Source organism: Chelmon rostratus, chromosome 1, assembly GCF_017976325.1.
Source record: "Chelmon rostratus isolate fCheRos1 chromosome 1, fCheRos1.pri, whole genome shotgun sequence".
NCBI lineage: Eukaryota > Metazoa > Chordata > Actinopteri > Chaetodontiformes > Chaetodontidae > Chelmon > Chelmon rostratus.
Window position 1 is genome coordinate 25,504,150 of NC_055658.1, and position 25,160 is coordinate 25,529,309.

Below are 25,160 nucleotides of genomic sequence, written 5' to 3' on the forward strand. Positions count from 1 at the left end.
AATTTTAAGCCGTGTGTTCCAGCTGTGGCATCAGTTTGCATGTGTAAGACCTGGTTGCTGAAGTTTGAATTCTCAAGGCTGGCATCAGTGACGCTATGACCTGGATGCATATCAAGAAAGTCAGTTCGGAGTTCAGAACACCATTATTTTAACCCTACAGTTATACGGGAGATTTAAGTCAAAATTTGAAGACTAAAACTTGTGGAGCATTTCAGAGTTTCCACTGCAGCACACAGAGCAGAGTGGTAAAAACAGAGGTCATCGCAGAGGTCTCCCATCCAACATCTTTCCTGGATCAGCCCACAAGTGGCTGCAGCTGCCTCCTCTGCTGTAGAGCACTTCTTTCTGTAAGGGAAAGCATATATTGTGAAAGCTAAAATAGGTGTCTCCGTAATCACTCAATTTCTGCGATTGCTCACAGTTGAAAAGAAAAATTGAATGTTTCTCGAACAAAGGGCCTCCAGTACAGCTAGCGCTTTGTTAAAGACAGAAAACACACAGTAATCAGCTGCTGTCTTACCACTCTGCCCTGCAAAACACCGACCAGAACCACAGGAGGAGGAGGAGGAGCAGGTCAACATCATGGGAACACTCTAAATTTCAATTACCAACCCTGCTACAAAGGTGAGCTGTGGCAGGGTGATAGTTAGTGAACCAAGGCCAGTTCTATTTGACACATAGAAAACATGTGTTTTTTTCAGTTAACTTTGCACAACTAACAGAGCCACAGAGAACCCAAGCTTCCAGAGCAAAGGTTAAAAAAGACAAAGAATTATTTTAAAGGCAGAAGTCTGGAAAAACCTGACAATGTGTGCTACGTAGGCAAACCTCATACTGTATGAGAGACTGAGCTCACCTTTGAGCAAAGTTTACAAGATTTGCTGTTAACCTTCAAGGTTAAAGGATGAATATGTAGTTTTCTTAGAAACAAAACCCATGAAAAGGCCACAGCCATGTGTCTGGCTCAATACTTTCAAACTTCCCACACCAGTTTGTGGTTCGGGGGCTAGGGCGGGTCATTCGCTCGTCACTGGGCTGGCGGTTCGATCCCCACCTCCTCCTGTCAGCATATCGAAGATGCCCAACATCACATTGCTCCCAGTGTTCGGGCCAGCACTCTGTGTGGTGGCTGGCTGCAGTAGACGTGCGTGTGAATGAGCGGCAAAAACCCTGCAAAGCTCTTATGATAAATATGCTATTTCAACGCAGCCAATGCGAGGCCAGTCACCTGACATTCACGACTATTTATTACAAAAACTGCTTTAAGCACATCCAGGTATCTTCAGCTGTAAGAGTCAGTCAATTGCACTTCCATAGTTAGAGCTACAGGAATAAATAGTACATATATAATATATAGTTTGTTGTGCATGTGGCATTTCCTCGGGGCTCTGACTGCACTGGTGCTGGGCATCATGAAGTTCTGTGAGCTCTGAGTAGCTGCAGGTAGTTCCACCTGTCAGAAAAGTCCATCTAGGGCTTCATTTTCCATGTTGTTTCTCTGCCTACTCATGCTTTCAAGAATGATTGAGGGTTCATGCCTTTTGTTAGTGTTCCGTTGGTCATGAACGTATCAGTAGTTCTGCCGTACACACCTGATGCACTGACTGAACATTGTGCAGAGATAGCATCGTGTTAAAAGCAGGCAGGGGCCAGGCCACCATGCTTTAGCCGCATGCGCAAAAACGCTAAATGTTCATTGTTGCTTTGGATCATTTTATGGGATTTTTCTGACAATAAAATCAATAGAATAGTACCTTTCTCACCTGTGCTCTATGCTCACTGCCACTTTGCTCCTCATTTACCTGGTTAATTGAAAAAAATCCATAATTTTAAAACATTTGACATGAAATTACTTTTTATACTTCCAGCGCAGCTACAATTGAGCCTAATAAAAGAAATCATTTCTTATATTAAAAGTTGATCCAAAACAGCAAACATCAGGTTTTGTTGTCAGTCTTTCATTTTGCACTGATTAATTAGGAATAAAGTAAATCATAGATAAGGAATCACAAATATTTCTATATTCACAGGATCAGGAAATAGACCAAAAACCGTATTCTGTTTTGAGAAAGACACGATTGTCACTTTTTCTCAGCAAGCTAGCAGTAAGATAGCTATCTGTCTCTCCACTTGCACATTAAACAGAAGAGAATGCAACAGGTTGACAGTACTTGTCTTGCAGTTGTCAAAAGGGAATCTGGGAATAGTATAACTCTGAATCACATGACAGCAGATCTAAGATAGAACTTTGTTGATGCCTTTTTGACCAAAGTAGAGACATAGGCAGACGCAGACAAGTTTCCTGTAACAATACATCAGTCTAGACTACAAAAGTGTTTAGAGATGAAATAATGATGGGCTCTAATTGCTGATGGGAAAATTATTCCCTGAAGTTTTTAAGCCTGAATTGAGGCAGGGCATGGCGATTACTGCTGATTACATTGATTACCGTCCCCGAATATGCCGAATAGAAGAGCGTCTAATTATCTGCAATGGAGTATATTTTCATCTCTGTCATATCCCAACCACCAGGGAGTGTGGAGTAACTGCTTTGATCTGATACGTCACCAAATGCTGTGTGCGCATGTAAACACATTATTAACAGGTTTCTGATTAGGAAACTGATAAAAACAGTTGCTGCCTCCACTGTCAGCCAGATGTCTCAACAACTTACAGACTTGTGTGAAAATTGATGGCTGTCTCACCCCAACGATCCGTTCTCTGTGTAGGGATGGTGTGTGCGGACTTGGATGTAAGACAGGATCCCGCAGAGTCTAGATGCTGGTGGTGGTGGAGGAAAGGCAGCAGGTGGTTGATGGAAAATTTCATTTGAACCTCCACTGTCGTTGTGGTGATGGAGAGGCGGTGGGTTGCGTAGCAGTAAGGCTGACAGGACTGCATTGATATCTAAAGAACAGCGTGAAGAGACTGATTGGTTCCAGGAATGTGGGAAGAAAGATCATTGGTCTGAAATGGTGACGTGGGGATTGTGCATGCAGAGATTTTGACTGTGGGGAAGTGGAAGTGACGGAGAACATGGAACATGTTACCACTCTCTAAGAAATGATTCCTGGAGTTTGTGAATACAGCTGGAAAATAGGAGCTTCTGAAGCGTTAGTTGTGATGAGAATACATTTCCAATCCACATTAATAAATGGAAAAATATTGTTGTTTTTCTTTGTCCAAGGCCAACTTCCAGGTAAAAGTCTGCAAATGCCAGGCTCAGTGTCTTCATTTGGAATTCCTGAACACACTTTCAGTTTGGATTAAAACTCTTTTAGCTGTTTTATTTTTCTATTCAAGTGTCGTTGAATGCTGGCATGTTAATGCTCTGCACAGATGCAGTTTTAAAAATTAAATTGATTAATGAAAGCATAATTTGACCCTGATGTTATGCTGTAATAAACAGTCACTGGCATTTCTATGTGTAATGTATTCTGACTGAAGTGAAATAAGTTACTAAAACAAATGAAGGTACAAAATTTGCATGGACATTTCTGAGAAGGATGGAAGCATAATCACTTAAATGAAGTAATTTGACCACTTTGTTGGTTCAGCTTAATTAGGCTTGTAGAGGCAAAACAAATCATGTTTGTTGTACTAAACTAATTCAGTTAGTGTAACTGTAAAAATCTCACTGGATATGGATGAGTTGGAGATCCATTCAAATTGTTACCTTAAATGTTTTAAGGTGGGCCAGTGTGTTCTTTTTTTAGTTGCCTGACAGAAACCAGAGTTTATATATATTGTCATGATGCTACCAAAAATGTAGAGTTAGCATGTTGTTTATGTTCCTCGTAGACATGGAAATAGAGCTGCTGTGTGAGAAATGGTGATCAGCACTGCAGCAGAGCAGACAGCTCTGCTTCAGGCTCACTACTGCAACTCTGCATCCACACATTCAGTCCAAACACAAGGTGAGAGAGAGTCTCCGGCCCATCATGAAGCTGTAGCTCTGTGGGTATCCCGCATTAAGCAGGAAATTTACATACACCGCCCCAACTTCTGATGTAGCAGCCGCGCTACACATGAGGAAGAAGTTCATTCCTGCTTCACAGTTGGTCTCCTAAGCTTTGTTTGGGGTCTTTTTTCTTACCTTGTGTTACGCATTGTTGAAAGTGTTTTAATACCGCATTGATGCTGGAGCTGGCAGGAGCGATTGGCATTGTGGGCCTGTATCTGCGCTGGATGTGATCCCAACACCTCTTGTGGAGCGGATTAGTAAACAAGTCTGTGCCTCTGTTTCTGCGGGCGTTTAAAGGAGCGCGACTTGCTCTCGCCGGGCTGTTGCTCGCATTGCATCAGAGGACATTTGCATAAAGTTTAGATTTTCTCAACTTTCCGCTGTTGTGCCGCTGGGCGCCTTTTAAATCACTGTAGCTCAGCGGGTGGTGCCAGGCTGCAACGCCAGGTCCCATTCACAATGAACAGCCGCCTGCCACTGTCCTGGTGTTCAATTTACGCGCTGTTCTTTGCTAGAAAATCAAACCTGGAGTCCAAATTATAAACACATTAACTGGTGCAGAGGCTGCAGCTTCGTGCGCTGTAGCTCTTTGTTGCATCTTCTGTGCTACCTTATGAGTCAGTTCCATTTCAATCTCTGTTTTCCCTTAATGCATTTGGTAGCCATTTTGGTACCAACTGGGATTTAATCCATCGACTCTACACTAGTGATTGAGTTCATGATTGAATTGAAGGCTAGTCATATCTGTCTCTCCACAGATAGACTTTCTTGACAGTAAATCAAAAGACAAATACTTTGTACCAAAATGTTGGCCTTTATGTCTTTTTAGTATGAAAGAGTTACCCTCAGGCTAACCAAGGTAGGGTAGAAGGTTAACAAGCCAGGCCGATAAATCCACGTCTCACCACAGGTTTCCTTTCTTCTGAGCATATCAGCACTGTGCATGTTACTCCTGTTTTAGAGAGTCAAAATATGCCAATCTTTGATGTGCCCCAGTGAAATGTTATCATGCTTGTGTCAGGCGATCGAGCAGGCAGAAGGTTTGGCTCCACTCGAACAGATCTGTCTCTCACGGTGGAGATGAGACTAAGCTGTATGCAACCAAATTAAAAAAAAAAGGAAAATGGAAAATTAAAGAGCTAAATTTAGCTCCCAGTTGCAGATTCTGCAGTGAAATGAGACAGCAGGTGGTTCCAGGGGGAGAAATAGGTGATGACACATTTCTGAATCTTGATAAAATGAGCAGCACGTTGCCTAAACAGTTGTGCTGTTTTCATTGCAGGCTGCACCATTGCTGCAGTTTTGTAGTGAATTGGCGAGACACTGGGAGGTTTCAGTGAGGTCTCATTCTTTCCTGCATCCGTGTTGTTGCTATTTATACCTCCACCCCTCTGACTGCAGAGCGGAGCTGGGTTGCATATGTCACAGATATTACAGAGAAAGCCCCATGCCGGCAGGCCCAAGAGGCAGTGGGCAGTTCACAAGCTGCGAGCAGCTGAACCAGGCTACGACTCTACGGCGCACAATCCCAGCTGCTGAATCCGATGGAGGCTATCAAACCTTTCATCTTTTATGTATAAGCTTCCTGGCTGTCCTACTGCTGGAGGAGGCGAGACACCAGTCCCACCTCACACGAACCTCAGCGGAATTATTCCATCTGAATTATTCATCCTACATGAGGGCGATATCTTTTAAAGGGACAGACGTGTCTCTATTGCCCCCCTGCTGTCAAATTAAAGGAAGAGGAACAATGACAGGACACAGGAGTGCTTTCAGCTGGATGTGGGGAATGTGATCTCATCTGGCACACCCAGACCTAAAATCCATATAATTGGTCCAGACCATCAGGGTCTCCTGGGACCAGGATCAATCGCGAGGTTTTACTGTAAAGGATCTATTTCAGGCAGTGAAGCCCCACAGTGAAGCTGCCTTCTGTAATTTTGGACTCAGATTGTGCTGTCTCTCCCTCGAGTCCCATCTGTTGAAGTTTTTAAAGAGCTGTTCTGTAGTGAAATTACAAAAAAATCACAGTCATTGACAATATAAATCCCACACGCAGAACATTCTTTATACAGACATGTATACATGCAAATACTGCGCATAATGACCCTCTCCATGTACGTACATTCATTCAATGATTATTTCTTTGCACTATTATTTTTATATTTGTGGACATTGCTGTCCTGAGCCATTCACTGTTCTCTGCCATTCTTTACCTTTATTTGTTCAGCTTTTTGTTGTCCTTGTTCAGTTATATGCCTGTTCCTGTGTTAGTTCATTGAGAGACAATACTGCCACAAAGGATACAATCATCACATCGAGTTTTCAGTTTGTTTAGTACTTTGGTTTTTGATGAAATACAGTACCTGCAGACATTTTTTGTTTGTGGTTTCAGCTACTTTGCTCATTAACAAATATTAACATGCTAACTAACTGCTGAATTGGTTATAAATAATACATGAACGCATGTTCACGCATGTACATGAACGAATAACGCAGATTGTCGGGAATTCGCATCATACCGCTTTAATCCACACTGCAGCCGAATCACGCATGCATTCCTCTAATGCTGGTTTGTGCATATTCAACACACACCTAGGAACCTTTTGCAAGCACTGGTTTCTCGTCGGATGGGTCAAAGTGAAAACTACATCCGTTGTGTTGTTGTTACAATGAAATGGTTGTAAGCCAATTTCGTGCCTTTTATGATGCACATTTATGAATTTAGAAAAAAACGTATTTTTATGCAAAATGGCGACAACAGGCATTAATGCTTAAATGCAAGCATTAACGCCTGTTGTTGCTAATTTGCATCATACCTAAATTTATATCTATTGTATGTGCTACAGAAAAATTAACAAACTCATCTTAATTTAGGATCAATTTAAAAGCAAAAACACGAAGAATTAATTTTTTAAATATAATTCTAAATAAATTCAGGCGTCAAGGTGCTAATATATGTTAAAGTTTGGTACTATTTACAGTGATTTTAGGCTTGTTTTAGCTTTCCTCTCCTTCTTTGTTTGATCTGTGAACAGCATTTCTGATATTATAGAAAAAGTATTTCTATAATAGCATTATTTCTTATTTTTTAGACATTCAAGATCAGTTACATTGGACATTATTTTTAAGACTGCACTCTGACTAAAGTTGGTTCTAATCACTGTAAGACATGTGGTTGGAGACATTGCAAGTCTGACTCATCCAGCTTATCCTGGTGTGCAGCACACACACACACACACACACCCATACACAGTAAACAGTTACAGCTTTAATAATAACACCACATATTGCAGCTCCCTACAGAGTTCACTGCACAGAAGGAGGCTGGATTTCTGGCTCCTTTAACGATTCCTCTATTCTATTTTTATGAGTTAGACAACAGCGAACTGTGCTGCTTTGTTTATATTTTGCAGCACCCTCTGATTTTTCTCTTATGAACAATGCCAGTTAAGAATTGACCGCCTGCAAAGTAGTTGCAGTGGTGCATTATCATACACTCAAAGCTCCCTCTAAAGTCTGTCTCATTATCACACACAGAGAAATGTCATCTGCAATACGACGTGCTCATCTTTAAATCCTCGGCTACATGGCTGGAAACCAGCACAGTAACCTCAGCGTAGAGCAATTAAACTCTGTCTATTTATCGCAAAATCCTTCGTGGAAGGTGCAAGACTGAGCCTTCAGCATCTTCCCATCTCCATCACAAGCCTGATATAATTAGCCCTTTTTTGTCCTGCCTGGAGCCATTGTCTTTGTTTTGATGGTATCACAGCCACACTGTAATTGCATTCACTTTCACTGTGGTGGCTTTATAACCTATCATAGATTGGAATTGGAATTTGTTCTGTTACAACTAATTATAGCTAATGACATGTTGGTGCCGTGATGATTGGAGATGCATGCTATACCCGCAGCCAAAACTTTATTACCAACAAAAAAAACCCATCAAAGACGGAATGTTGGACATTCTTCATGGGGCATTTGAGTTTGCTGCCGCCACGCTGTGTGTTGTCACTTTACCCATGAATCCAGCTGTTTACATTGTGATCACCTGCCTATTGGAGAAAATTGGAATGCAGCCTTTTTCAATAACGCCCCAAAGCCTGCAACACACTACCTGCAAATATCAGGGAAGAAGCTTGCTAAATATTTTTAAAAAGTCAGTTGAAAAATGATCTCTGCACTTCAGCCTTAAACTAGAAGTGACTTCCTGATACAGGCCTGAAGCGTTTGTGCTTTGCCTAATTCTAATGCATTGCTGCATCACGTTTTATATCTGAATTTACTTGATTATATGCATTTTGTGTAACCTATATTTTATTGTGTGGTTCTATTTTCCATCTCATGTTATGCATCATCTTTATTTTAATATTTATTCTATCTCACTTTCAGTATTCTCCATCTTATTTAATATTCATTTTTATCCCTGTTTTTATGACCTTTATGTCCATTCTATGTCTTTTCGAAGCACCACAAATAAAGCTATTCAAAAAAAGTTTACCCATACAGTAAACATCATGCAGTGTGTTCTGCAAAAGCATAACCATAAATGAACATTCTTTAATATTTCCTCATCAATTAAAACAACAGAAACATCATCAACAACAACGACAACATCAGTGCAGCTGATCTCTAGTGAAGGCATCGAGGGAAAGCGTGTTGGGATTTAGCAGCACTGGTCTCATCTCCCATGGCGCTGTCACGCTACTTCATGGATTAACTGTGAGCGCCAACAAGCTGGTAACCAAGGCAACGCTGACAGCATTATGGCTGCACGTTGCCGGCAATTTACCGCATCACAAGACGCAGCGGTGGCAGCTTCAAGGCAAAAGGTGTCACTGACAGCCTTTAAACTCGAGCTTGCGCCTGTAACAAACCAGAGCAAATGCTGAGCGTATCGCTGTTGCCATGTGAACACCTTGCCAGACCAATCTGGCAGATTTTCATGTTTAGAGTGCAAATGAAACTTCACTTGCCTTTGAGGGCTGAAAGTTTCACCAGTGCTGAGAATGGTTTCAGACAGAAGGGAGGCACTCACCACTCGCACTTGCTCCTGTTTCCATCACACTGAGCTTGACAGGTATGGATTTGTGAGACGTTAGCTAACATTTACTGGTTGTCAGGCTAATGCAGCATCCTTTTATGCTCCTTGGTGTCCATGATAGTCATGGTGTCATTGTTAGCTTAAAGGGGTGTGCGTGTGCATATGTATGTGTTTTGTGGTGCGTGCTGTTTAAAATGGATGGGGCGCCATTGAAAAACTTCGGGAAAGTGCGCAAAGCAAAAGCAGGAATAAAAATGGCATTTGTCTCAATGTTGTCTGAGGGTGAGGCCCACAGTGTCAGAATTTGAAAACCACTGCATTATATCATGTCTTTTGTGTAGAGTTTGAACTTTGTCCTGATGGCGGCGTCAGAGGAATTCTCAAAGAGCGTGAATAGCATGAAGTTAACATCATTAGAGCCTGATCTGTTCTGGATGGAGATTTTTGGTTTTAGCATGAAGATAAGCACAAATAGTATTATCGCTCTTTCCCATTGCGTCCCTCTCCTCCTTTCAGCTCCATCGTTTCAGCAGCTCTTCATACGCTTTGAGGTATCAGAGGTGACGGAATCTGTTGACACCCATGACACCATTCTGGGAGAGGCAGGGGTGATATTTTTGGGGCAGCTTGTTAGCGAGCTGTAATGCAGCATTTAAAGCACACAGCCTACAGAGTGTGTTTCCATGTAATCTTAACGAGGCTGGTAGGAACAGTGCAATAGGCCAGCGGTGTTGATTTGTGTCCAGACAGGTGTAGACTGAAGATGAAGTAAGTTTTTTTTTTCAGTTTTATAAATAACTGTTGAATGTTTTCCATTTGTATTTATCCTTCAGAGGTGTAAAGACATCTATGGAAATTTTGTACTTAAAGTGATAGTCAACCCAAAATCTGCTTTGATCATCAAACACCCCCCTGTAGGCTCGAAAGGTGACATTAAAGGTCCCATTAAATATAGGAAGGTATATTTACTTAATGTCAAACAAGATCCTGTTGGAACTGGATGACAAGGCAGAACACAACATAGTGAGTTTAAGGTGTTACCCAATGGGGGAGCAGATATCGATATAACCATGGTTTAGTTTTTGTATTGTGTTTACTGGTTTTAATGAAGCCTACCAGTGCAGCATGCGATGAACTGTTGTCCAGAAATTAATGTTTTTCTGTGATGTTCAGGCCCTCAGTTCATGAAGTTTTTTTAAAAGTGTGTATTTTTTACAGAAGCTGCAGTCATCTTGAATTCATGGCAGTTAGACAGTTTTAGACTGTACTATATTTGTTAAAATATAGATAAAAACTCTGCTTCTATTTCAACTCTTGTACAAAGCAAATGAAAGTGGGCAAAGGCTGCTGGACTGTACCTCCGATTCTGGAGATCATTATTATTCCTTACGAATGTCTAGATCAACTTTTTGTGGCCCTGAGTCCTTTAATATTGACCGAGTCTGATCTGATGCTTATATTTTCCCTAATTGTTGATAAAATATTTATCAATACACTAACATAACAGCTGTAGCTACTAAATCTGTCACCTCGTTCTTCACAAGCTACTTGACCCAAATTCTGTAGGTCCTGTTTCAAAGCTATTATAGGCTTTAGTTTTGAAGTTTAACAGACTCCTCTTCCTGACGTGGGGGGGGTGTGATCAGCTAGAAAGAAGACGTCTCACTGTGTTGGAGTTGTTGGAACCACGGAGCAGTTTTTACCACAGATTTAACATGGTGTTACAACACGGAGGCTCTTCACTCAGTCTTTCATGAGTAAAGAAAGTATGTTTAATTTTGGCTTGTCATCAAGTTACTCTCAGAAATCACGTTAATTTGGGACAGTTGATATGTCCTCCTGCCAGTGATGCTCCTAATGTAAACTTGCGAATGTGAGGGTCATTGACAGATAAAACAAGAAGCTGCCACTTAAATGTTTTGTGCAATAAGAGAGATAGAGAGAGTGAGAGGTAACAGATTAATTAGTGTCGGAGTTAAGTGTAATTTGCCAACCTGCGTGTCTGAATTTGGAGTCTCTGGTGCAAATCATTTTTCACATTCACGCTAATTTTCACTTGGATATGCAGCGAGATGCTCACACTTCAGGCTATTGTAAAGGAGAGCAGCGCTAAAATACTAGCAGACTGTCGTGGACAAGAGGAGAATGAAATGTGAGTGTTTTTTTTTTTAACACATTAAGATCCATTAAAATTTGCCTCAATCAGCCCTGATGGACTCCAGGCACCTCTATCATTTGTTATTAATTAGAGTTCCGTGCAACATCATATTTGTTTGTCCAGACAAAATGTTGAATTCTCCATTTGCAATAGAGTGTTTTTCTCTGTGGTATCACCACTTTTACTTAATTAAAGCATTTCGGTACCTCTTTGACCTCTTTGACCTCTGCTGAATTCTTCTGCCATTCTTCTTGACTGAGAAGTGTTCTTAATTTCCAAGAAGAGATTGACTTTATTCTCCTCTTTGAACTAAACTCTATTAACTCACATAAGTAAGAATATTCAGTTTTCATTTCATTCTTGGACACAGCGTAGCTGAAATTCTTAAAGCCTTGATATAGATTTAACTTTTCTTCATATAAACAGAACAGTTTTCCAGCTTTTTAGATACACAGAAACTTGGTCTGACAGGGAGGCTGTAATTATAGATTGTAACTCAGAGAATCTCAGAAATGATTGGAGTGACATAAATGGAAGTTGGATGGATGATGCATTTTGGCACAATAGCTGTGATTTCATGTCAAGATTTAGAACTTTGAAAGCGTTGGACGAGTTAGATTTAGAAGAAATGTGCATTTTGTGGCTTCATGCTGGAGGACAGTGTGTGTGCTCATTACTTCTTGAGTGGTACGTGAAATCAGTATATGAGGCACGACTGGCTGGTCAGAACCAACAGAATTTGGTCGTTCATGAGTGCCTGGATACTGTACTGTACCTGCTACAGTGCTCAAAGCTTCAGCACTTGGATGGAGCGAACACAAAACTCTCCAGCGATGGATCAAAGCACGCTGGATTTAGAAATAAAAAATGCGAGCGCTGACTGCATCACAAGGCGAGCCGTCATTTTGTTTTAGTCAGGGCTAGAGGAGAAAGAGGCAAGGCAAAACACAGTTAGAGATGCTGCTGCTCTTCTTGACTGCAAGCTTTTCATGTCTTATAGTTGTCTCTGAGGCAAGACAGGGAGCTGAAAACTGAGAGGGGCTTTGATGGAAACAGTGGGGGCTTATTCAGTCCTGTTGCTAAATGAATTTGGCTTGTTGTTCGCTCCTCACAGCCTTCACACCTACAAATATGAATATGTAGAGAGAGCTACTGTACAGCACCTGCTCATCTTTTAACTTGACTTATAAACAGTCGTTGATTTGTTCATTTTGTAGCAGGGGTTTGGCCTGAAGCCTAACCCAGCTTAATAGTAGCAGTAGGCGATATGAGGGTGGATGAGGGAGAACGCCATCCGCCTTGTTAACCTCTCCCTCCATCCCTCTCCATCCCTCCAGAGGTCACTAAGAGGCAGACCATGGTCTTGGTCCAGACCCAGACCTATAATTGATAGATAATTAACATTTTAAAGGAGTGGTTCTTTTTTGACCAGCACATGATTTTTGGCCCCCGTGGCACTGGTTTAGCAGCCCAGGAAACTCACAGACCAGTTGCATGAGTTGTAAATCATGTCATGTGATGCTATTCAGCCAATCAGATCCATGCACGCACACAGCAGACGAGAGGAGAGACAGACAACGGTCGGATAAATAAGTGTCAGAGAAAAGTAATTGCACATGATGAGCTATAAAAACTGAAAAGTAGACAGTGAAAACAAAGCATTTAATCAAGAAAGGACTCTCACGTGTTCATTCTTCCCAATGGGAAGTTCAAATCAGGCCATCCCCCCGCTAAAAATGTACAAATCGCCGCCTGTCTGTGGGCATACGCTGCTGAATTATCATAGAAATATTCTAAGAATATTATAGGAGTACTGCAGGCAGAAGTGTGCCTCTATGATCCTCTTTCTCTACTTGTTAGTCGCTGTGATCATGAAGGTGATACTGCTCTATAGAGTGTATAGGCTACAAAATAATACTTATTTCAGTATTCATAGTATATATATACTGTATGTTAGGGTGGTACTGACAGAAAAAGGCACAGTTACAAATCCATCTGCTACTTCAGCACCATGGACAGCACTGTGGCTTCATCATCACACAGCACAGTTAGATTCTGATATTTCAGAGATTCTAACCTGCACAAAGCTCAGTCAGATAGAAGTTGAGTGAGTTGGGCAGACTAGACTAACATATTCAACCAAACAAACCCCTCCGCCCCTGCACTCTCTCTGCCACTAGAGGAGGGAGAGGGGGGATGTGTTCCGGCCGTTTTGTTAACATCAAGTGGTCTACTGCCTCTTTATTAAAAACATGAACAGCAACATTTCTGGAGCATCATGTGACTGAATTTGATTCAGATTGCAGACATGTGGTACTACGCATTATCCCCTACAGCACACTCGCAACATGTTATTGAGTTCAGAGTTGAGGCTAGTTCACCCCAGTTGTTTGCAGTGTTACCTGAGAGGAAGAAGGTCCTGACTGGGTTCTTTCACATGTTCCTGTGGTACCTCCAAAAATTCTGGTTTCCTCCAACCCAAAAAGGCATCATAGGCCCCAGTCATGATTTATTCCATCTCATCTCATGGAAAAATACTGTTTGATGCTAAGGATGCTCTGCCATGAACCAAGGCATTGGCTCCAGTACTGGAGTTTCCCCCTGGGCGCTGCACTGTGGCTCTAAATATTTATGATCGGTCAAATTCTGAGGATGGAGTCCCGTTCAGCAGGGTTTATTTTTCTAAAATAAGGTGATTTTAATATTGCATGCTCCGCTCAGTAATTCTAATCCTGTTTAGAGAGCCAATGTGAGTGATTTTTCTCTACCTACACTTGTATTAGAGTCTGAAAAACCTTCTCTTTCAGTGCACTTGTTGATCTGTTGGGAGCTGTGTTTCCTCTTGGTTTCATCAGCTCAGTGTGTACTTGGAGTTTTATGGGACAATGGATGAAGCAGAAAAGCTTTTGGCTAATCTGATGCATGCTAATGGGTAAACACCACAACATGTATTTAACACCATCACTTTGCAGCCAACAGTCCACTTCTTTGTAAACCCACAAAAGCCATTTCACCATTTGCAAGTACTTGTCCAAATAATTGTTGGTGAATAAGTAAAAAGAATAATGTAATGTAATAATATTAATGATAATATAAATTGAAGGTACTGGTAACAAGAGTCACATGATTTTTAGTGTGGAGTATCCTTGTCTATTGTAAACACATTTCTGTATTAGTGTGGAACTGTGGGTTCACCATGCAGTCCTGGTCTTGAGTAAATAAAATAATCTTTAGCTGAAAACGAGTGGTCAGACAGCTTCTACAATCAAGATGAATTAATAGCACCCCTGTAAAAATGGGTCGTCATCAGACTTGTGGATGTGGAAGCGCATGCTGATGGTCAATTGTAAATATAATTCCATTTTTTTCCTAGAATAGCGACGCGATTATGCTGATCTTTTCTCTTCTCTTCGTTTTTTCTCTACTGCGATGAAAATTCCTATGTTCCAGTTACTTGTTTTGTCCGTAAAAACCTGTCCATTCTCCAGTTACAGGTTACAAGTGAGAAAGAAAACACATAAATAGGTTCAAAAAAGCAGAGAAATGCAGGGAAAGCAGCAACTTGGTTAACTAATCAACTAATTCTTTTACAACTAGAGCTTAACTAACCTCCTGCTTGATTATCAAGCCCACCTGAATGAAGCCCAAAAGAAGTCCAGCAACAGAAGTTCACTATTAGCAGGATATGCAGCAGCCTCATACCAGCAGTTTATTAACACTAAAGCTTAAACTTTACAATGCCAAATGACTGAGGGCTGCTAATGGATCACAGTGATGGCACCTCCAGAGAATGGAACCTGCACCAAACACTGCCTCACACACACACACACACACGAGGCAGGAAGGCCACAGAGATTTTTCAAGCTTGTGTTTTGCTCAGCTCGCATGTCCATGCTTGAGAGAGGATAGTGTTTGTCATGAAGACAGGGGGAACATCTGGAGTGCCATTTGTTTTAATAATTCATTGTTTCTGACTTCATAATCAACCCCAACACAACCGGAGTCACTAAACTCAGCCGCTTCCTCTCCAAACGGAGTCCCGCGTGAATAATCTGCGCCTGACACGTGTTCGGAGTACACATAGAGATATTGTTTGGCACGCAGCAGCTCGTTTGCATTTACAGTCGGCCGTATTTGATGAGTTGCCTCCTCTCTGCGTCGCCTCTGTGTGAATTGATGCCCCATTTGCTCAGATAAGAGACGGAGGGAGCTGTTTGTGTTGTTTGTCTTGCCATGTCTTCGCTTCTTCAGAGAAGTATTAGCGTGTTTCTCCACCAGCAGGGCTGTAATGTTCTCAGACACTGACACAGCTGCTGGTCGGGCTGCACAATACGGAGAAAATTTGCAATTTATGATACATTTCCTGGATTCTCTGACGGCAAAATGAGATGAGATTAAAAAAGATGAGTTTAGTAGATACTTCCACTGTGTAGAAAATATATTTTTAGTACAGTAGATGCATCAAAATACAGTGATGAAATGACATTGATAAACAACACAGATATACTCTACATGTCCAATATACCAGTGTTAGTTGACCTTCTCTTGACCCCTTTATGCTCCCAGATTTCATCCCACGTTTGTTTTCTTCCTACAAGTCAAAATTTCTTTCTCAACAACACTTTGGTCAGCAGACAACATTTCTTATGGCACATTTCACCTGTATACAACTGTGAAACTGGCCTAAAAAGGGGGCCAATCTGCAGTTAGAGCTGGTGCAATGACTCAATAAGTTGACTGACAGGAAAGTAATCATCAACTTTTTTGATAATTTATCGTTTCAGTCATTTTTTCCTTCTCGTTCTGTCCAGCTTCTCAGTTGTGAGAAATGCTTTACATCACTGCAAGCTGGATCTCTTTGGCTTTAAGGCAGTTAGTCAAAACAAGATATTTGAAATCAGGACTTAAAAAGCTATAATTTTAGTTTCTATCTCTGTAGTTTCACTGTTTGACTGTGTTTTCCTCTGTCTTATTTCCATTTAGGATTCATTTATTGAAGGTTTTCAGTTTTCAACATGATTTGAGGGCTATAAACTGGAATATTTTGGTATTTTAGATGCACCCTATTCTGGTCTGGTGACAAAAAGTTAGTGAAAAGTTTCTACCAGGCAACACAGTAGCTAATAGCTGCTCAAACGGCTCCTCCACCTACATCCTGTGACTGCAGCCGCTTCACAGTGAAAAGCTTCCAGCAGCACCTCCTCGCTTCACGTCTTGCTTTCTTTCTTCTTTGCTGTGGAGCAGCTGCAGGAGCAAAGAAGGGACGGCACGTAGCTGCACGAAGGGGTTACGAGTTCTTCAAATCTCGGCTCACAAGCGACATGTTTAACGTCAAACATTTGTACTCATGTTCCATGTCGCATATGAACGTTGCGGCCGTTTGCTGGCGTGCCACTGGGCTGTGACAGAGACGCTTTCTGGGAGAGAAGTGAGGCGCCCTTGGGTGACCTTTGGCTGAGTTATCTCTCCGTCTGTCTCCTCCCTCTATGTCCTGTCCTGATCGTATCTCCCAGCTCTGCTCTGCATGCTGCCCACGCTGCACCACTTGTTTGCTCCACCACCGTCATTTTCTTCTCACCTCCCTCTCTCTCTCTCTGTCTTAAAGGAGAAAGAAATGCAGCAGGGCTCATACGGAGGTAAACAATGTGGCTGTGGCTGTCAGCTCGTGGCTGTGTGAGAATGATTAAGGAGCCTGCCATAAACATGACTGCGTGATGATGAGGTTATTTGCCGATTTGTTGCTTTATTCGACATTTAACGACATGGTAGTTGAGAGCTCTCGTGGGATGATTTATCACAAATATCAGGAGGACAGTACTAACGGACGCCGTTATCACAGCCTTATCCTGCCATCATATTTTTCAAGTATGCAGAGCATGGCTAATTGAGATAAATAGCTGTGTAAGCAGTGCTGATGACAGGATGGGGGCCGGCTGGCTGGCTGGCGAGCCTGCTGGCTGGTTTCGAATCCAGTGATCGGCTGTTTGTCAGGCGGAGCGGTATCGAAGAGTGAGGAGGTAATTAAGCTTGGCTGAGTTGCGATGGGGGGAGCTCTCGGTTCGGGCTCCCCCTGGATCTCTGCAGGGGCCCCCGCCTTACAGTTGCGTCGTCCCTCAGAGTGAGCCACACTCCCAGCAGTGGGCCTACCAGAGGCCTGACAGATACTGATATGCCACCTCAAAGCACTCACTGCTCCACTAAATTAACTCACATCTCAATTCCACCTATTTCCCCTGTGTGAGTTTGTGTTCTTTACATATGTATGTGTGTGTGTGTGTGTGTGTGTGTGTGTGTGTGTGTGTGTGTGTGTGTGTGGATTCGTGCTGCATGTGTACAGTCTGAGCTGTTTGAAGCACAGAGTGCCAGCTGTGGTGTTAAAACCTGCCCACAGCAGAGGAGGATTGTGTAGAGCTGTGGGGGGTGGAGCAGATTATGGATAGGATCTCAGCCCAGAGAGTTGTTAACAAAACACATGCGAGCGCACGCACACACACACACAAATCCTCACTGTATGGAAAGAGATGAGTGCACACAGGGACTTGAGCAGCATACATTTGAATTTCTTGAGTTTATATTAAAATCTCTGAATGTCAAAGCACTCTTTTAAAAGAATAAATGAATTTAAAAATGGATATGTAAGACACTGATTAAAATTTAATGTGATTATTGTGGAATTTTACTTGTTGCTTTGTTTCCAACTGTCACCAACTTTCTCTTTGTTGGGGGCACAAGTAGCATGCTAACATGCTAGCCATAGCAGCATAAGGCTGTTTCTGTGAGCTCTCCTAGTGGGCAGACAGACTAGGAAAGAGCCTGCGATTTTTGATTTTAGGGAGTTCGGAGTTATTTCTTGACAAACTTACTTTCTCAAACTATGGAGCGACCTACTTCCACACAGCATGTCTGGCTATAGCGTGCATTGCCAGATAGCATCGGTGCTCAGGTTTTGGTCTCTGTACAGTACAGTCATGGCAACCTCTCTGTGATGTCAAGACGTGACGGCGCCCGGCTTTTGTCCACCAAGAAGTAGTTCCAGCATGTGTCTTCCCCTGAAACCACAAATGACCGTTTTTACTTTCTCTGTTCACGTCCAGGTTAAACCAGCAAGACACTGCACATCGTGTAATCAAGGCAGACTCGACTCCACCATCCATCTTCTTGGCTCGTGGTCTGAAAGAGAGCAAATGCACAGATTGTCGAGCTGTTCTCATTAATACAACAGTAATCGTTTTGATTTTTAAGGCGTTACATTTTTCAGTTGTTCGTTTTAATGTCATTTATCTTACAAAAATTGTTTTTGTTTCAGTCGCAGTGCAGTATGAGCGTGACAAATTCAGTTCAAGTAGCATCTCTTGTGGTGCTAATCTCATTTCATACCACACACACACACACACACACACACACACACACACACACACACACACACACACGGACTACATTAACTCTGCACAGTTCACACTGCCCTCACAGCCGTACTGTGCATGTGTTTGGTGTGTGTTGGAGATACAGCTTGTAAATGTTGACGCCGCTGGAAGAACTCTAACAGGAAGTTCATTACTCTAACCAATATCTAATATTCCTCTGGCTGGATTTTGCGTCAGGGCTCTGCATTATTGCACTTTAAGCGACAGCCGCTGACTCTCCCACAGATGGATGGCCTTTATTTCTCGGAGTGTCATCCTTATTTACTGTAATCGAACTGCACTCAGCCTGATGCTTCGTGATAAAGAGCTGTCATCTCTGTCTGAGGCGTGAACCCGCCCTCTCAGGATGTTATCAGTGGACCGTCTCATTAGATCCGCGACACATCACTCCAATCACCTACCAGATACAGTAGAGCTTACCGGGTTTTAAATGTTTACAGTCAGGTTATCTACTTGCAAAGGGAAGGGAAACTTGAACTGAATCATCAATGTTTTATCCATTCAGATTTATGAATTTTTCAGTAGCTGAGGAGTTCTTCAAATGCAAGCCAAGTCAAGTTAGGGGAGGCTTGCTGAGAGCTTGGCTGTGTTTGTAGGCTGCTTGACATGCACTCACAGTCTCCTTCACGTGCATCAAACTCCTCTTCCTTTGTTCTTTGTGCGAACACGGTTCACTTTCTGTGGATTTTGCCCGTTTCTAAACCTTATTCGACATTCCTTGCCATTTTGTGGTAACTGTACCGCTCGCCTTGAACTACCGTCTTCAGTTATTTATTTGGTGACTTCTGTTAGCGTCTCTGCTCCTGAATTTCTTAGTTTGTTGCTTCTTGCATTTTGTTTTTGATGGAAAATTGTACACTGAATGTGCAGCATCTCTTCTCCAGCTGCAGTCAGGGTGAAGAGCCGTCACTGGCTGCTGTTGACATATAGTTTTTCTTTTAAACATTACCTTCAGACATTACCTTGAGAGTTGTGTGTGTGTGTGTGTGTGTTTGTTTCAGTCCTTTATCTTCAGTTCCAGCCCAGCCCCTGTTCTGCAGTCCAGTCTCTGCTTTTTACTCTCCACTGCAGACCCGCCTTGAGCAGCCGAAAGCAGGCTAGCTCCTCAGGGACAGTCTGCTGTGTACTGGATGGATGACTGGCTGGCGAGCTTCATGTGTGGATGTACAGATGACTGGAGGGCTGGAAGTGTGGAAATAGGGATGACTGGTTTCTTGCAGGATCAGAAAGAAAGACAAGAAAAACCATAAAAATGTACAAAAATGCAAAGAACATTACAAAGAATTTAAATCTTTTTTTTTTTCATATGTGTTTACATAGCATGAATGCAGCTACCGCACAGACGCCACAGCTGATTTTTGAGGATAAAGGGATTTCTTCCCAGGTTGTGCTGTTTTTTTTTTTGTTTTTTGTTTTTTCCATTTTTTAAATAATTTGGTAGTTTACAGAAAAAACAGGAAGGGGGATATAAACCAATGTCCTCTTGTGCCATATTTTTACCATTAATAACATCTTTCATAGTTCTGACCACAGCAAGCTGAGCTACCTTCACTTTGGGAGACAAGGAACTGCAGTAAGTCTGCTGGCAGGACTCGCACCAGTTGCTTTCAGGATGAATTTCACTCTTGAGTTCGGTGAAAAATCAAACCGATAAAGAATGGTGCTTAGTTAGCTAACCGGCAATAATTGATTCTTGCATTCTGCTGACTGGAGCTGATTCTCCGCACCCACAAATACCAACCAAGATCTGGCAGGTGTGAATAAGATGAAGCCGGCTCACATTTGGTCCTCAGGTGCCAGAAATCAGCCGAGTGTGCCGACACTCAGCTGCAATTAGCCCGTCTCAGCTGCCTGGTAGACAACATCTTATAATTCTTTTGACTGTTTCTTTGCTCTTGTGGTATGGCTGACGTATCTCGTGAGGTATCTCTTTTTTAAAAACCTTTTATTAATATTCTCGCCAGTTTTTATTTCTGAGTTTGTGAATTACAGACAGCTTACTGTAGATCATTGCTTTAAGATGTGAAGGCCCATCATTGGCAAAGAAAAAATAATTTCCCACCTGCCAGGTAGATCGGCTGCATCTTCCCTGCCGAAGGAACTACAGAGCTGGGAGAGTTGTGATGGCCAGTAAAAAGAAGCTCATATCATGTTTGTCACCTGCCAAATAGTTATCAGTCCAGTCCTTGTGGGTTTATTTAATGTTCCACAACTGATGCCAGAAAACTTTGACGTGTTATTCTTCTCTTGTTGTACCTTTAATGTTGTTCCTCGCTGTAACCAGAGCCCTGCAGCCTCTGAGCAGCTGCCAGTGGTGGCGAATGTGTTGCTGTGGGGACTGTAAACATGACTACTGTCCAACAGAGACGGCCAGACTGCCTCCATAGTGCACAGAGATATTCTTTGATCTGACGCCTGAGTATAGATAGTGTGTTTGTGTATCTGCACTTTGTCCAGGAAATGTTAGTCTGCTTACTGAACATGCACTGATTCAGAGGTTAGTGATATTCATGGTTAAAGCTTTGTTATGAGTTTCAGGCCTGCATCTCTGCTATGAAAAAGATTATAGTTCAGAAACAGGATTTGCTGCCTTTCTCTGTTTTATGTATGTGCAAATTCAATGTCTATGGATTGTTCAGATTTTTCGTCGGGGAAGTTATGTGACGATTTAACCTTGGGCTCAGTGAGTGAGAAGCTGTAGTGAAGGTGCAGTTTACTGCTCTGTTAACATGACTCATGCCGTGTGTGTTTGGGATATTGCATAAAAAATAGGTTGTTTTGACACATGCTGTTGTGTACAATGCCTTGAGAAGAAAACTGCTTGCACGGCACTGCATAGAGCGCAGGGCTTAATTGCACACTCAGGGCTACTGGTTGCTTTCTTTGGACCACATATTGTAACTATAGCTCAGTTAAATAGCAACACTTTAAGTAACAGCAACTGAAAACAACAATCAGTTTGCATTTCAAACATGTCACCATGCAGGGTCCTGCGCAGTACAGGTGCATCTGCGATTTGCCCAGGCAGAGCTTCCCACCACCCCTGCAGGAAGTGGTGTCCAGTGATGTTCCTGCTGGTGAGCTGGAGAGTGAAGGCTCTTAAAAGGTTTTCCTGCAAGTCACAGGCCTACTGGACACTGGCCCTCCCAGAAAACTCAGCCCTGAGCTACTTTGTGCCCTTGGCAGAAACTTGAGCATGGTGCAGTAATGTGCTTATCTGGCTGTGACACTTTGACACTGGTTTTCCATATCTGGCCGGACAGAAGTCCACACAGACCTGGCTGCGGCTGTGGTGAGTGAAGTCTCTCCGGACCGCAGCTGAGCTCCTCTTCCTCACTGTCAGTTAAAGAGGCCATCTGTAAGACTTACCCGAGCTGGGGGAGGGCCCGCCAGGCTCCTGATTAAAGTGATGAGCTGTAAAATGGAGAGGGAGGAGGGGTGACAGCCGGCTGCTGCCTGCTACACTGGGCTTCATCGTGTCTGCTTGGAGACGAACCTCCCCGCTCTACCTGTTTCCTCCTGTCACTGTAAATGGGTTTGTTTATGTTTAAAAGCCCAAGACTGCTGTACGGTGGGGACTGCTATGGTGCACTGCTTTAGTTCTGCTCCCATCATACTATCGATCCATCATTATTAGTGGGCTGTCGGAGTGTGATAGCACTTAGTTTTCTTTGGCTGGAAAAGTTTATGTGAGTTTGGTTTCCATTGGCCAAATCCATTTTAAGTGCAGCAGACATTCTTTGTCAAACAGCATCAGTTAGCGGTTGTTATAGGCATGTATGCTTCTTGTAAGAAGACTACAATTAAGCCAAATTATGTTGAAAAATACAACATGTTTTCAAAAGTAAAACAATTATTTAAAAAAAAACGTAAGTATTATTTGGAATACAAGCTATAATTTTCAGTTTTGTCATTATCGGTGTCAGAAAAACCCCGACTGTAACTCAGTTTTCAGTAATAAATCTGGTCTTCAACTGGACATCAACTGTGTGACTTTTTCAGAGATTTTTGAATATACGGTGTTATTTCATGTATGAGAAAGTAACCAGACATGCTGCTGTGTTTACTGGGCTGCCAGTGCCATATATATATATACATATATATATATATATATATATATATATATATATATATATATATATATATATATTTATAAATTAGATCCATTAATCTTCTCTTTTAATATTTAATATATTGTTAAGATTGTTTTTGTTGCCTCCCAAAAAAATGTATTCAAAGATTCAGCATGAAAAGCATAAAGACCAGCACTGCTTATTCCCTTAAAATGGCTCAACAACCTGTGTTTTCCGGTGTTTTCCAGAAAAGCGGCCTCTTGTGGTCGTGTGTATAATGACTTTCCTCCCCTAGAGGTTAATTTAGGAGAAGTGTGACCTATCACAAACCTTTTCAGGAGGAGGAGGAGGTCATAATGTACGGTTGAGTGTACCAAGTGTCTGATTTTGGTGTAGGAAGTCCTACTTACAGTACATTCAGTGTTGGTTTCCTCTCATCATGACCACTTTCCCTTATGTTTGCCATTTAGTCTCAGTAAAAGTTGGCCTTGGGCCTCAAGATCCTGTTAGATTCATATTTGAACTAAGTCTTAAAATCTTTTCCGACTTACATTTGATTCATGGGAGATGGCTAACATAAAAAACTCGAGTGGGTGAAATCGAGTGTGTCGCCGCTGTAGTGAGTGAGGCAGGGCAGAACTGTGGCTGACATTAAAAAGAAAAGGTTTGACCTTAAACAACAAGGGAAAAAAGAAGAGCCATACAAACCTGCAGCCTTATGGCAACCGGGGGGGTGGGCTGGCACACCCGAGCTCCCTCAAATGGACAAATGAATCACAGCAATCACTGAAGAAGTGCACCAAGCTGCAAAACCCCTACGCAACCAGATAACGTCATTTCCACATCAAAGTAAGGTTTTATAAATCACTACATATATGTGGTTCTCTGCTCAAGTCACACTTAAAATCACGATTGATTGTAAGTCTGTTTTATAAATGAGGCCCCAGGTCTTGACTGTGGAGGTGGCAGATTAGAAAATGCTTGTTTAAACTGGTTTGGTCATTTTGGAAAGAAGCGACAAACCACCGCTAACAGTATCTTGTTATTTAGGTGTAAGGCTAGAGGTCTGACAGCATCTCTATGGCTCATCATGTTGATAGAGCCAGTGACTGCAGATTTTAAAGGGCTGATCTAATGGCAGGCTCTGGTCAGGGAGGGCAGGGGGAGTGGCACGCCCTCACCCGGGCCGTGACAGCGGGGAGTGCGAGGATGCAGGATGCAGTTTTTACAAAGAAGAGAAGGCAGCGTTTACAACTCAATGCGCTCCATTTGCAAACACTGTTGGCCAAAGACACAAACCCTGTTGTCTTTTGTGAGGCAGCAGCCAGGTGTTGGGGTGTCCTTGAACGGGTGTTTCCAAACTGTTCACACTGGCGTCATAATTGGACAATAACTGGCTTTTAATTTTTTTTTTTTCATTTAATGTTGACGTGAATGAAAATGGAGAGTGGGAAATCAATGTTAAAACTCATCTTAGGCTGGATGTTATTCAAAACATAGGAAACATGTAGTTGATGCTGCATATTGTAGCTTTTATGCCCAGGAAAAATCTCCAGTATGTAGTTTCTTTTCCCTGCACAGATGCGCTGCTAACCTCATACCCTCGAACTCTCAGCTGTTTATATTCCAGCACTTGTCACTCATCTTTATAAACTGTTATCTAACCCAGAACTGTCATCTGTATTCAGTCAGGGTTGGACTATGAAGACATACATGCCTGCATCCCTCTCTGCCACTGCTATTCCTGATTCACAGACATCACTGGGATGCTAATTACAAGCAAATGCAGAATTTCTATATGTGTAAATGCTGGGTCACACCCAGACTTGGACTGGTAGAGCTTATATATGGTTGCGTTCAGTGTCAAAAACTTTCATATCATGCTGTATTTTTGTCCACTGTCCTATCAGCAGTAATTACAGTAACTAACATAATAAAACCTGAAGGCAAGCACATTCTGACCCAAATTGTCTGCTGTAAACATCCATCAATGTTTACAAAATGACTTCCTGGTTTAACTTTGACCTGATGTGCTTAACATAGCATTAAGGGATTATTAACAACATTTTGGGCGTGCTGGCTTAACTATTGGCTTGTTTACAACCCGTCTAACCGTCTGACTGCTCGTGATTTCTGCATGTTGTAGCCATGTTGCAGTTTTTTCCAGATCTCAGCAATTATTTTGGTCAGAACCATCGTATCATAACTGATAGAAATGACTGCTCAGACTGTAATTGTGATAGACTTGAGTTATCCTTTAAAGCAAACTACGCAAGTGTGGGCAAGAGCTCCATCCAGATGCAGCTGGATTTATCAAGGTCAAAATCTTTTTTTCCGATATCTTTAAGTTCTCTTTAGTTTATAGAAATACGCACATTCGTGCGAGGTTTACTGTCTAAGCATCAATTTAGAAAACAGATTTTTTTCTAAAACAGACTGCCAGACACAACTGCTCCAACTGTTGATGAGATATATTTTGTGTGAGTAAAAGTGT

The 25,160-nt window shown here is 42.1% G+C and overlaps 1 protein-coding gene across 1 annotated transcript in view; it reads left to right on the top strand.

Annotated features, from left to right (window-relative positions):
* LOC121603868 (protein kinase C-binding protein NELL1-like) overlaps window positions 1-25,160 on the top strand; it is a 233,413-nt gene that overhangs the window by 6,629 nt on the left and 201,624 nt on the right. The window lies entirely within an intron of this gene.